The sequence below is a fragment of the Poecilia reticulata genome, linkage group LG7 (genome assembly GCF_000633615.1).
Source record: "Poecilia reticulata strain Guanapo linkage group LG7, Guppy_female_1.0+MT, whole genome shotgun sequence".
Classification (NCBI taxonomy): domain Eukaryota; kingdom Metazoa; phylum Chordata; class Actinopteri; order Cyprinodontiformes; family Poeciliidae; genus Poecilia; species Poecilia reticulata.
The window spans coordinates 13,105,039-13,118,208 of NC_024337.1; the positions used below are offsets into that span (position 1 = coordinate 13,105,039).

Here is a 13,170-nt window from a genome sequence, read left to right on the forward strand (position 1 = left end):
GGAAGGAAGGAAGGAAGGAAGGAAGGAAGGAAGGAAGGAAGGAAGGAAGGAAGGAAGGAAGGAAGGAAGGAAGGAAGGAAGGAAGGAAGGAAGGAGGGAAGGAATGAATGAATGAGATGAGGGAAAGAATAAAGGAGATGAGGGAAGGAAAGAAAAAAGAAATGGATGAGGAAAGAAGGGAGGAAGTAAAATCCTCTTCAATCTTCAATGAACATCCATTTTGAAAACTAAAAATCGACTTTATCTATTTTTATTTTATTTTCTGGCCATGTGTTAAAAACTTTTATTCTCCGTTTTCCTTAATCTCTCCGGTTGATCACTAATCAATATTTATTCGTTAATCATGCGTCTTGTGTCTTTTCTGGTCATGAAGCTCTGCGCGGCGGCGGCGGCGTGGCGGCGCTGCTGTCCTCCATGTTGTTTCCATGGCAGCCGGAGGCCGTCACATGCCGCCATGCGGGTCGGCCTGCAGTAAACTTCCTTCCTGTAGGATTCATGTGGTCACCCTTCACTTCCTCACACCGCCTCCGTTTCTAGCTGGAGGTTCTCCTCTCAGGGCGACAATAAAAGGCTTTTATGTTTGGAGTCCTTCGCCGGCGTCGGCTGCAGGGCGGCATGCGACTCTCATGTTGGGGAAACGTTTCGCTCAACGTCCCATTCAGTTCATACAGAAGTTCGTCTCTGACGCAGCGGAGAAACGACAATCTGCTGAAAGTTCTTCATTCAGCAAATGACATGCAGATTCACAACCAGCTGCACGACTTCAAGGGTTTTTGGTTTAGTTTCTAGTGCCGGCGGCTGAATTTCCACCAAACAAATTCTGGAATATTCTAGAAAAAACAAGAAAATATCAGTTTGAAGAAAAGATTTTCTGGAATTTTGAGCTTAATTGGACATTTCTGCATTTCAAAAGTCAATTTTGAGAAAACATGGATATTTTGAAATGAATCTCAGAAATTTAAAAAAAAAAAAAAAAAGAAAATTTGAGTTTAAAAGCCCAAAAAATTTTGGCAAGTATTTAATTTTTTACCTATTTTCTAGTGTAAATTTGCACACTAGAAATCAAAAGTGTGTCAAATCCCATAGTTTTTGCCAAAAACCTCTAAAAGTTTCCAGAAAAAAATAAGTGAATTTCTGAGTTTCAAAAGTTAGAAATTGGCAAGAGAAAAAATCTCTGAAATTTTTTAAATTCATCTAAAAAAATTTCTAGAAAACAAAAGGAATTTCTGAGCTTCAAGTATCCAACATTTTTTTGACTTTTAAATCTTAGCAGTGTCCTAAAAGATGTTCTGAGTTCAAAAATGTTTAGATTAGCCTCAAAAATCATGGAAATATTTTCAAAAGTCAAAAATGTAAAATTTTCGAAATTCTGAGATTCGTTTCTACACTTCAGTTTTTTTCTAGCACATTTTTTGACTTTTCAGACTCAGAAACTTCTGAGATTAAAAGATTTTTGGTGCATTTTTTCCTGCATTGGACCTAAAGACTTGAAATCCAAGAAAACTAGCTTAGAAGTTACTTTTATCTTAAGTATTCTAAGATATTTGCACTTGAAACTAGGCAAAAAGATAATTGGGAGGATTTTGTGTTTTTGCAGTGCAGCAGGAGACAAATCCTGCAATGTGGAGCTTGAATGACGTAGAGACTGGATTTATTTGTTCCTTAGAACAAATGTCAGAAATATTCAAGCTCACTACCAAAAGTAACTAATAAATAAATGACATTTGTTCTGTCTGTAGCTTGTAAAACATGTTCCAGTAATAAGGCGATAAATCCTGAAACGCTTCCTGTTGAATCGATTAAACCGATTATTTTTTTCCGTATGGGATTCATCAACGCTCGTCTTGGTGGGAAAACAAAGCCGCCCCTCCCCACCGCTCTGATTTCAGACACGAAAGCTGTAATTCCTCCGCGAATCTGGGGCAGCTCAGTCCTCGCCAAACGGGGGTGTCCCGAGATCCGAGCGACTCGTTTGAGCCGTGCGGCCGCCATGTTGGCGCCCCGGGGCGCCGGATTTTCACCGTGTAGGAAGTGAGCTTTACGGGTTGAGTCGATTCAGGTCAGATCTTTCTGTCTGCTGCATTCGGGTCAAAATAATGCAAAAAGCATTCAAATCGTACGGATCTGCTTTTGAAAAAGCTGAAAGCAGAATTCTGCACTGCAAAAACACAGCAAAACTTTGTAAGGACGACTTCCTGTATAAGCGAAATTATGTTTTTTAATCAAGATGAAACAATTATTGACTTAAAAAAGCTCCTATATCTAGAAGTTAGTTTTGTCTTAATTAGCTATACTAGCATTTTTGCGCCGCAAACTCAACGAAAATCATTGGTTAAATTCAGTGTTTTTGCAGTGTGCGGGAGGAATTCATTACTCGAAGCCTCTTTGGTTTACAAATCACCCTGAAATGACCTGCAGACGCCCTTGGAGCGGCTCGGTTGTTTGTCCTCCTGAATCTCATGTTTTCCTTCTCTAGCTGTTGCTGTTGCAGCTTTTCTGTTATCAGACTCTGCTGAGCTCGTCTGGTATGTCTACAGGGATGATGTGGCTTCATTAGCAAGGACAGCAGATGAGTCACACGGGCAGGGAGGGAGAAAACCTGGACGGATGAACCGCGTGAAGCTGCTGCTGCTGCAGAAATCACGACTGTTTTCACACAGTCTGGTCTGGACTTTCTGTTTCTGTTTGCTCTTCGCATTCTGTCGTGATGCTGGAAGACGAACTCGGACCGGTGGTTCGGTGAGCTGGTTTTGCTCTGAAACCAAAAGTCACAATTCTGTGATGTCAGAAATCTGAATTTTGGGAAAAAAGCAGAACATTTCTGAGTTGGTTCTTCGACTTTGGAGCTCATAAATGTCACATTTCTGAGATTAAGATCAAAATTTCATATTTGTTTTCTCACTCATTTTTGAATTTTGAACTTCATAAACTTGTTTTTTTCTTGAATTTTTATTAACTTAATAAAAAAAATTCCGGGGGCTGCACAGTGGCGCAGTTGGTAGAGCTGTTGCCTTGCAGCAAGAAGGTTCTGGGTTCGATTCCCGGCCCCGGTCTTTCTGCATGGAGTCTCCATGTTCTCCCTGTGCATGGTGGGTTTTCTCCAGGTACTCCGGTTTCCTCCCACAGTCCGAAAACATGACTGTCAGGTTAATTGGCCTCTCCAAATTGCCCCTAGGTGTGAGTGTGTGTGTGCATGGTTGTGTGTCTCTGTGTTGCCCTGTGACAGACTGGCGACCTGTCCAGGTGACCCCGCCTCTCGCCCGGAACGTTAGCTGGAGATGGGCACCAGCAACCCTCCCGACCCCACAGAGGGACAAGGGTGTAAAGAAAATGGATGGACGGATGGAAAAAAATTTCCAAGGTATTTTCCACAAATGTTTGACTATTTGAGCCTGTAGATTTTCTTGTTTTTTTTCTAGAAAATTTCTCAGATTAATCTAAAACTTTTGTCCATACTTTCACGCAATTTTTTGTAAATTTAGAGCTAAAAAAATTCCTTGTGTTTTTAGACAACGTCTGAGAATAATSTCAAMATTTCTGAGKTATTTTCCCACAAAATTTTCAATTTTTGGAACTCTGAAATTTTCTCGCTTTTTCTAGAAAATTACTGAAATTAATCACAAAATTTCAAAATTATATTCTAACAAATGTTCAACTTTTGGAGCGTTCCCTTGTTTTTACTAGAAAAATTAAGAGATTAATCTCAAATTTTCTGAGTTTTTTGTTGGAAATATTCTCCCTTTTTTCTACCTCCAGTAAACCGATGACACTGCGGCATATGAACCACTCAGGTTCCTAAAAAGAAGCCCGAACGGCGAAACTTTGTGTCTCTGGTGGCGTTTTGGAAACGGATGGAAACAGAACCAGTCGTGGTTTTGACTTGAACCTGATTTTGAAGGTTCAGTTCAGTTTCTTTTTGTTTTCTCCGGGTTTTCCTGAGCTCTCTGGTTTGTATCAGTGAAGCTTCCTGTTGGGAATCCATCCCGAGTTTCCAGTGGTTTCCATTTTCCTCCATGCAGTCACACATTCCTCACACGCAACACCTCCTGCCAAAGTGATTGAGGAAGACAATCCTCTTAGCACAGAGCCTGTTTTCTTTCTAGGCCACAGATCGGATCCCTGCAGAAGTCCCGTCGGTTCTGTAGGATTTCCCCTCTCTGTTACGTCTCTTTGTCCGCTCTGCAGCCCCCTCCTCCCCGCCTCCAACCAGCCATCATCTCCGCCTCTTTATGGCCCCAGCGAGCCAGCAGCTGCAGGGTTAATGTTTAGCAGCTAGGCAGGAGGAGCGGCAGAGAGGTGGGGGGCTGGTCCACAGCTGTTGTAGTAGGCTGGGTCTGTCGGGGTGAGGAAGCCTGCCTGCCTGCCTCACTCGCCCTGGAACAATGGGAGACACGGCGGCCGCTGCAGACACAAGGACAGGCCCGGCGTAGAGGAAACCGGCCTCGGAAAGTGACCGGGGGGGATTTTCTCCTCCTCCTCCGCAGCAGCCGGGGAGCAGACATGTAAAGCTGAGGCTTCTGGTTCCGGCTTCTTCTGGTGCCTTTTCGCTTTCGCCTGGGAGATTTCAGATGCTCTGACTGGATGACAGCAAGGTGAGCACAGCAGAGCCTGGAGCTGCAGGAGGCGATGCAGTCTCTCTGTTGTAGCAAAGCAGATTTTTAATGTCTGTGACCTTTTTTTTAAAATTTTATATGTGGTTTATGTCGGGTTTACTGAGTGTGGGAACTGCAACTCCATCTGAACTAATGGAATAAATCAATTAATCACATTATAACTTAAATTGAGCTCAATTATCTCTATTTGTGTGATTTTTTGTTTCTCTTTTCTGAATGGCAAAAGTCTTCATAATTCATTTTATTGGTTGCTTTTTTTGTTCTTTTATTTTGGATATTTTAAATGCCTTCCAGTTCCAGTTCTTTAGATTTTAAAGTTTGACATTATTATATCGAACATAATCTCAAAGCAGCGATATTTATCGTTTATCGCAGTAACTTCTGGGACGTGTTTGTTTCCAGGTCTGGTCTGAACTCKGTTCTGTTTGGGCTGCAGCTAACAAAGTGCCATAAATCTCCTGAGTGGGTGTCGGACGCCGCAGCCTGAAAGCTGCCTGGTTCCTGCTCTTTTTCATTTTTATTTTTATTTATTTTTGCTCCAGCCCACCGAGTCGTTTTGGGAGGCGAAGCGCTCCCCATCCCCCCAAAAATCACCCTTTGCTATCCGATTTGACTCGGTTCTTATAGCCAAACACGAGACAGGAAGTGGCACAGAGGGAACCCGTCAGCCTGATTCTGTCTCCCCCCACATCACTCCTGCTCTTTGATATTTATCTGCATTTGAACGTCTGCAAAAAATGGACGACTTTGACCTAGATTTGCGTCTCTTTTTGGAAAAAGGAAGGAAAAATTAAGTCGTCTCCTGTCTTTGTTGACGCCTCCATGTGAGGATTTGGGTTTTAGTCTTTGTTTACATCTCCTCCTCACCCACACACTTTGCTTTCAGAGCAAGAACTTCAGTATCTCCGGATTGGCAGATGGAAAAGGTGGCGTTTGACACATCCGCAGACGGTCTCTCCTGCGCCAAATCCCTTGCAGTGAGGCTGACATGATCTAAGAAGCTTTTGTGCATTTCGTCTCACCGCTGCAGCAGTTTCCTTTGATTTATTCCCATCCTCTTGATACTTTCTGCTTTCCTTCTTTTGGCGTCAAACTGCTTCTTCAGCCTTTACATCAAAACATTTCGTCTTCAGATGATGATGACGGCTGAATCTCCTTCTATTTATTGTTTTTATTTGTTTTAATATAAAATATAAGCTTGTCTAAAACATTTCTACCATAGGAGGTTTTAAAAGAAAGACATTATTTGAAGGCTAGTTGCTTCTCTGATTAAGAAAAACTCTTCTGTATATCACTTTCACTGCAAAAACACAAAATCTTACCAAATATTTTGTGTAGTTTTAGTTAAAAAAAATCTACAAGTGGCTCTAGTACTTTTTAAAATCAATAATAAGGAATTATTTACTTAAAACAAGCTTTTATTTCTTGCTGAAAAGTTACTTATAAGTTTGCTATGTCTTATTTCAAATGTTATTTGCAGTAGAAACTAGACCAAAAGTCCTGGGTACAGATTTGTGTTTTGCAGTGTACCCTTACTAATTTTGTATTTATTGATATGTTGTGGTCTGTTAGAGGCACAGAGACAATATCTCAGTCATGAAGAATATTTTAGATGCCATGTTTTCTAGTTCTGATTCTTTATTCCCACATTGGATCGAGATCTCTGCAGTCAAGTTCTTGAAGCTCCGGCAGATCAATACAAACATTGTGATGATGGTTTAATCACATAAATCAAAATGTAGATTTAGTTTTCATGTTATCTCTAAAATGGCAATCTTAGTGTTTGTAACATATGTGCAAATGTTAGATTATTATCTTCCTTTAAAATGTTAAGTAATTTTGCTACTACTGTTAGCTAAAAATCCTTTCATGCTATTGTTAGCTTGTTAGCTAATGTTAACGTTTTCCCTTGTATTATTACATGGGGTGTGTCTAAGTTCAGCGTCAACTTCAAGTAGGTCTGAAGAATTGGGCTGAAAAACGTATCACAATAAAAGCGTTTCATATCTGTCAACATTAATAATTATTGATCAGGTTTTTGTTTTAAATATCTGAGATGCTGCCGAACTGGAATACCTTTTCCTGTTCTATGCGCTCCACGGCGTTACTTATTTTCTGTGTGGCCTTTGAAGGACGTAGCCCCCAAATTTGGTTTTTCTTTTAGCGTAGCACCAAGTGTTACCTAACATGTTATCTAACATGCTAATGCTAGTAGCATACATACTATTAGAACTTTAGCTAATTCGGCTAAGATTGTAAGATAAAATCATCTCATGCTAATGTTAGCATATTAGCTAATGCTAGCATAATACTTACCATTTGAACATAAGCTAATTCTGCTAGGATTGTAAGCTAAAATGGTTTCATGCTAATGTTGCCATGCAAGCTAACATTGACAGTGGATTTGTGTTTGTTGACCTAAAAAAAGTAACTGCTAGCTTTTTAAGAGCTTGTATGAGATTCGCTTTTTTTCTTCTTTAAAATTATTGATAAAGTTCAACAACGGTTTCAGGTTAGCTTCTTCACAGCATTAAAGAGTAAATGTTATTTTTTTCGTTTCCTTTCTTAGCCTTGATTTGTAATTTTTCACTTAATCTCTTCCAGCATTTTATATTGGACTCGATTTGTTTCTGTTTGGGTTTTGATCGTTGTATTTACTCGTCAGATTTGACTGTCGATGTGATATCGACACGGATCACAGGTCACGGGCCAGGTGCACAGGGCGCAGTTCAGCAACACCAGATGATCCTCGATTTAAACCCAGATTGAGCTGGCAGATGCTCCACACTCTAATCCCATTCCCGTTTGATAAGATCTTGCGGGATCAGGCTCAGATAGGGAAACCTTTAGGAATGAGGAGTTTTTGTTGCCGCAAAAAAACTGTGTCGATGTGACAAAAAAGGGAATCACGGTGGCAGATGGGGTGTCCTGCTTATAATCTGAACTTTCCCTTTCCTGACCTAATTAACAAGGTTGATGGGGAATCCCACTTTAGACTGTAAGAAGTCTTTGTGTGGCGCTGTGCATCCCGTGTGATCTTAGACAGCATATCAGCTGAATTATTCATCGCTGCTCCTCTACAATGACTCAGATGAAAGGGGGAAAGAAGAGACTGAAGAAAAGGGCGAGACACAGGAGTAGGGGGCATGTGGTCGTATCCCGAGGGTAACGGAGAACCGTCCTCCCGGCTTCCTGTTCGCTGGTGGAGCGTTGGAAGGTCGCGGCAAAAATAACTCCTTTCACACCCACTGATGAGAAGCACATCATTGTTTCCATCTTTGAGACACAAATGCTAGCTAGACGAGTTCATAGCTCAGGAGTACGAAGAAAATCTGTTGAGTGCAGCTGGTTTTCTTTTTTAAAGAAAGCGTGTTTGGTCAGCTGTATGCATTGTACAATGGCTGCTGGAAAAGATAAGTGTTTCTTACCATCCAGAAACCACTTGCTGTTCTTCGCATCTTTACTCTGGTTGTCACTTTGCCCAGGCTTCTTCCACTGCAGTGAGATCGCATGTTTGGCACAGACCAACATTTGCTGCTGTTAGTTTCTCTCAGCTGACCACATGAGCACTGGCTGTCAGGCTCACGTTGCCAACGTCAGACTAACGTAATATTATCACATTATTGGATTAATCTCCATCAGGGCTCCAGACTGCAAACGTCTAGCAGGTATATTTGCAACATTCTCCAGGTTTTTTTTTGTTTTGTCAAAACAGATCTACAGTGTCTCTTGCAGATCGAGATTTAAGGGGAACATATCGTCTAAAATTTACATTTTGCATGTTTTTGTTCATCCGTTTGGGTTTCAACTGCTTCTAAAAACGGTTCAACGCTTAAACAAAAAAAAAAAAAAAAACTGTTGTTTGGCAAATGAACTGTTTCAAAAACCTCCAGAATGTAACATCACAAATCAACGGGCAGTGCCCGTCACACAGGGCAGCACATTTGTTCAGCCGGCTTTACAAATGGCTGCTGGAAAAGACAAGTGTTTTGTTGTTGACTTGCCATCCAGAAACCACTTGCTGCATTCTTGTTGGCTGTGCAGAAGGCTCCACGTCTGCTTTTCAAAGATGCATGGTTGTATAATTTTGCATCTGTTTGCAGGCATTTTCTCGTGTTGGCGATGAGTTTGGGCCAGCAGCAGCTTATTTGGATTTAAAGTGACAGAGGCCCTAAAACGGCTCAAAATAGACAGAACTGACCAAACTGAAATCATTCCTATTGGCTAAGAGTGACTTTAATCCGCTTTAGTGGAACTCTAGTTTGTTTCCAGGTAGTCCGGTTCGTTTGGGGAGGTGTGAACGCGTAATCAAACTCTGATGCAGACCAAAAAAAGGCAACTCCAGTCCGCCTACTGGTTAGGGTGACGTGAACTCTGGTGCGGATCGAATGCATGCATGAACGCCAAGCGGACCAGAGACCGCTCCAAAAGCAGGAAGTGGACTACAGTGCAAGGCATTCTGGGTAAATGGAACAAAAACAAACGTGCTAATCTAGCGCTAGCTAAAGAAATGCCTTGTGGTCTTTTACCAAAAGAGAGAAATCCTGCAACCGCTAAAATCTGACTCCATTTTTGTTTTCATTTGGTGAAGGAGGAAGTTGTGCTGTGTCTTCAAAAGTTTTTGTGTCGCTTTCTTCAGTGGTTCTTGGTGCAGCGCCCCCACAGGTGAGGAGGGGGACCTGGTTTTTCAAAAGGTTTGGTTTGTTTACCACAGTGCCGCATGAAAGTGAACCGCAGCAGCTGAACATTTAACGATTGTTGCAATTTAGTCCTCAGTCAAACTGAATCAACTGCAAGTCAAGGTTTAGAAGCAAGTCCACATCTGAACAGCAAATAAAATAAAGCTGATAAAGAGCCGGAAGGGTTTGAGCTGACTGGGTTTTGAGCCGACACAGACAAAGGACATGACTTGAATGTGATTCCATTGACGCCACTGATGCTTGAAAACCCTCCAATGCAGCTGAATGTGAGCAGTTCTGTCAGGAAAGGTGGGCCCAAATCCTTTAACAGCGATTTATTTAACAGCATTCCTGGAAAAATATGTGAAATACACTTTTGAAATGTAATACAGGACTGGCAGAGAATGTGCTGCAGGTCAGTTTTGTGTGGGTAATCTAAACTGAAAAGAGATTTTCTGTGTTTTAAACATTTCCTGGTGTTTTCTGTCCCTCAGCTCTGTGGCGTCGTCGTCGGGGGGACAGAGGAGCTTGACGGGAGAATCATAACAGGAGCTCAACCCACAGGTCGGCCACATCACCTTTTTATTTCTGTATGGCATTTCCTTATCTTTGCAAATATTTTATTTTGATTAGCATTAATATAATAAACTATAAGTTAACTGCAGGATCTTTAAGAATTGCATCATAAATTGACATTTTCAATAAAAAAACAAACTAATTTGCTTCTAGATTATTGAATAAATAGACATATGAGCTCAACGATAAAGATATTTATTTGTTTTAATCTGTAACTTAGGTTATGAAGTGTTACTCTAGTCGGATCATTTATTAAGCTTTTTTAGAAATCTGGATTGTGGACGCTAACATTAGCATTGGGGACGTTTGTGCTGCCGCAACATGTTAGCATTGAGATGCTAATTTAGCTAATTTGCTGATATGCTAATTATTTTTAGCACAGATTAAACACAACAATAGTATTTTCCAGAACCATTTGGGTTTTTTTTAAAGCAAAAATTTAAATTTGCCTCCAGTGGGTCAAAAGAAGAGGCTTTAATCGTTGTTGTTGTTAGCAGATGACGCCTGTGCGTCAGATTTACGGGTGTACCAGAAACGAGCAACAATGGTTCCGTTTTGGATCCTTTTATCTGAATTAAAATTAAAATTAATCGAAATTAGGTCCCAGTACTAATTCTTAAAAATCAACCCATTAAAAAAACTCATGTGAATCATTTGAAATGGTTTGATTTCAAACAACTCTGATTTTGATTCATTTAAAAAAAGAAAAGTTTTGGGGTTGCACAAAACTTCACGGCTGCTGTTTGGGGTCCGTTTGCACGCAGATGAACTTTTTTCACACCAGTTCTTTAGACATAAACTGAACTGATTCAAACTCTTAACATAAATCATCTCTTCCTTCCTTCCTGATATGTGGGGAAACGGTGTGAAAACTCAGTCAAATCGACTGCTTATTGACTGGAACTATACAGAAGAAACTGGTTTGGTTTTTCACAGTTTGGTGGAAACATCTTAGTACAGAAAGAATAACAACTGTGTGGTGTGGAAATTAGTTGTGCTTTAATGCCTTTTCCATCGAAATGTGCCACTTCCCTGTTGAATTTCCTGTCTGTTCTGTCATCAGGCTTCCTGTTAGAGAGGCACTTTACCAAAACCAAAAGAAAAACTCCCTCTGTTTCTGTGGTTTCCCTCGTATGAAAAGCTAAACCAGCCCTTTCAGATGCTGCTGGGTGATTTGCTTAAAGGACAGTAAGGCTATTTATTTACAGCAGGTTGGCTTCTTCCTTCCGTGTCATGTTGCAGCGTATTTGCGTGTTCTTGCAGCTCACATTTGTTATCTGCAGGTATCTGTTTGAGTCACTTTCGGGAGGAACCAAAGCGCAACATGCCGGCTTGGCTCGGAGGCCGAACACACGATCCCGCTCTTTTTGTTCTCTGATTGGAGCCTTGCGTTGCGAGCGGCGCCTCGCTGCACTTTGTTTACACTCGGCCGTGTCTGATGGACTCTGGGCTTCTGAGAAGGGTGCATTTAGAAAACCAAAACAAAGACTCTGAGCTTCCCTGCTATCTGCTTGCTTCTTCACTGCCTTCCTCCTTTATAATCACCCACAGGCAGCTTTGCTTCTGCAGCACCTCTTATTTCACACCAGGTGATTACATGTTATGTGTATTTGTGCTTGATTCATATGTATCTGCAGCCACGTTTCCATTACAAATTGGCACAAATCTTTGTCTATTTTCTCAAAAACGCAATTTTGCTGTGTTTCCCTTAGATGGTAAATATTACGCTCAATCAATATTTAAGAAAATATAAAGCAACCACTAGCAGCTTTTTACAAATGTTGAAAGATTACGACATAATTGTTCATGGAAATGAATAGATTTAAAGATAATTACCAGATGTTGGTGTGGTAATGTCGGCCTAGTCGATGGTCATTTGGTACACTGATGCATAGTAAAACCAGTGGCTAATTGTTTTATTATAGCATAAAAAATATTAGCAATAAACCTCAAAACATATTTATGAGACACAACGAAGAAAAGGTTCTACCAACCTGTCAGAAATCCAAATGAACAACTGATTCCTGCAGTTTTCTGAAGCCCAGCAGCCACTTTGGCTAATAAATGAACCCAGAGAAGCTCCAACATCGACAAATTTAGTTTCCAAGTTCAACTTAAATGCCTCGACGTGTCCAGGAGCAAATATCGCAGATTTAATATAAATGAATACTTTTGTACTTTTACAGCTTTTGTCGCAGTGAGAAATAAGTCAGTTAATTGCATCATCAATTAAAATGAGTTCAATAATTTCCAAATGCACAGTTTATCGTTTTTCTCTTTTATTTCATCTTTAACCAAAAACTGCATGATAAAATCTTCGTTCTGGTGTTTTGGTTTCAACTTGCTCTTTACTTGAAGGATAATTTTGTTTACAGAGACTTGGTAATTAATTTAATTTGTTGTTTCTGTTTATTTTGTATACTTAAAATGTCTTAAAGTTCCAGTTTTAAATGTTCTCTAGAATTTAAAGTTTGTTAAGCTTTGGTAATGTGTTCTTGTTTTATTATTCCATTATCGTTATGTTAGGGTGCAGCCTGAAGTGACCCAGTTCCGATTTTTTTTAACGTAACGTGACCTGAATCTGATCTTTTCATGGCAGTGTGAACAGCACAGGTCGGATTCTTTTTCGAATGTGATCCATATCCGATACGTATCCGATTCAAATGCGACCGTAACGTCCAGGCCGCATTCATCCGAACTGAACGTCACTGATTCTCAACAAATCTCACTATTCTGTGTCCTGAAACGCGCAAGTGGGAAGAAAAACAAGAACCATGACGGACTATAATGAGGATTAAGTTGTTAATATGCTGCTCCGGTTGGACAACAACTTCCAATATATAAGCTAAGCTACACCGTTAGCCTCCATGTTTACTTCCGCAAACACTGAGCTCTTCTTCTTCTTTTTATGGCGGTTGGCAGAACACTGAGAACGCTGACGCTATTGCGCCCTCTACTGCGCATGCGGGACACTTTCCGGTCGTTTGACTGTTTACACTGCAGAACACATACAGGGAGCATTTACTGGCAGAGTGAACCCGGCAAAACAAATCGGAATTGAGTCACTTCAGGCTGCAGTGCGAACTAAGTTGAAAATAGTCTAAAAACAACAATATTATCATTTATCGCAATAATTTCTGGGGTAATTTATTGGTCAGCAAAACTTGTGGTATCTCGTCTAACATTATAACTTATTAAAGAGAACTCTTCAAGTTTTCCTTTGAATAAAAAAGGAGCCATTTTCATGAAGAAGTGATATTCTGGTAGGTTTCTTCTAAAATCATGAGCAAATATCTCACAAC

General features: G+C 40.6%; 1 protein-coding gene across 3 annotated transcripts in view; it reads left to right on the top strand.

The window, feature by feature from the left end:
• nckap5l (NCK-associated protein 5-like) overlaps positions 1–13,170 on the top strand; it is a 47,898-nt gene that overhangs the window by 16,480 nt on the left and 18,248 nt on the right. Inside the window, exons 1-2 of one of the 3 annotated variants that reach the window (XM_008414654.2) lie at positions 4,069–4,592; positions 9,787–9,856. The gene's annotated coding sequence lies outside the window, so the exon portion shown is untranslated. Of the gene's footprint in view, positions 1–4,068; positions 4,593–9,308; positions 9,602–9,786; positions 9,857–13,170 lie in introns of those variants that run through there. The other 2 variants (XM_008414655.2, XM_008414653.2) reach the window with 2 other exon arrangements.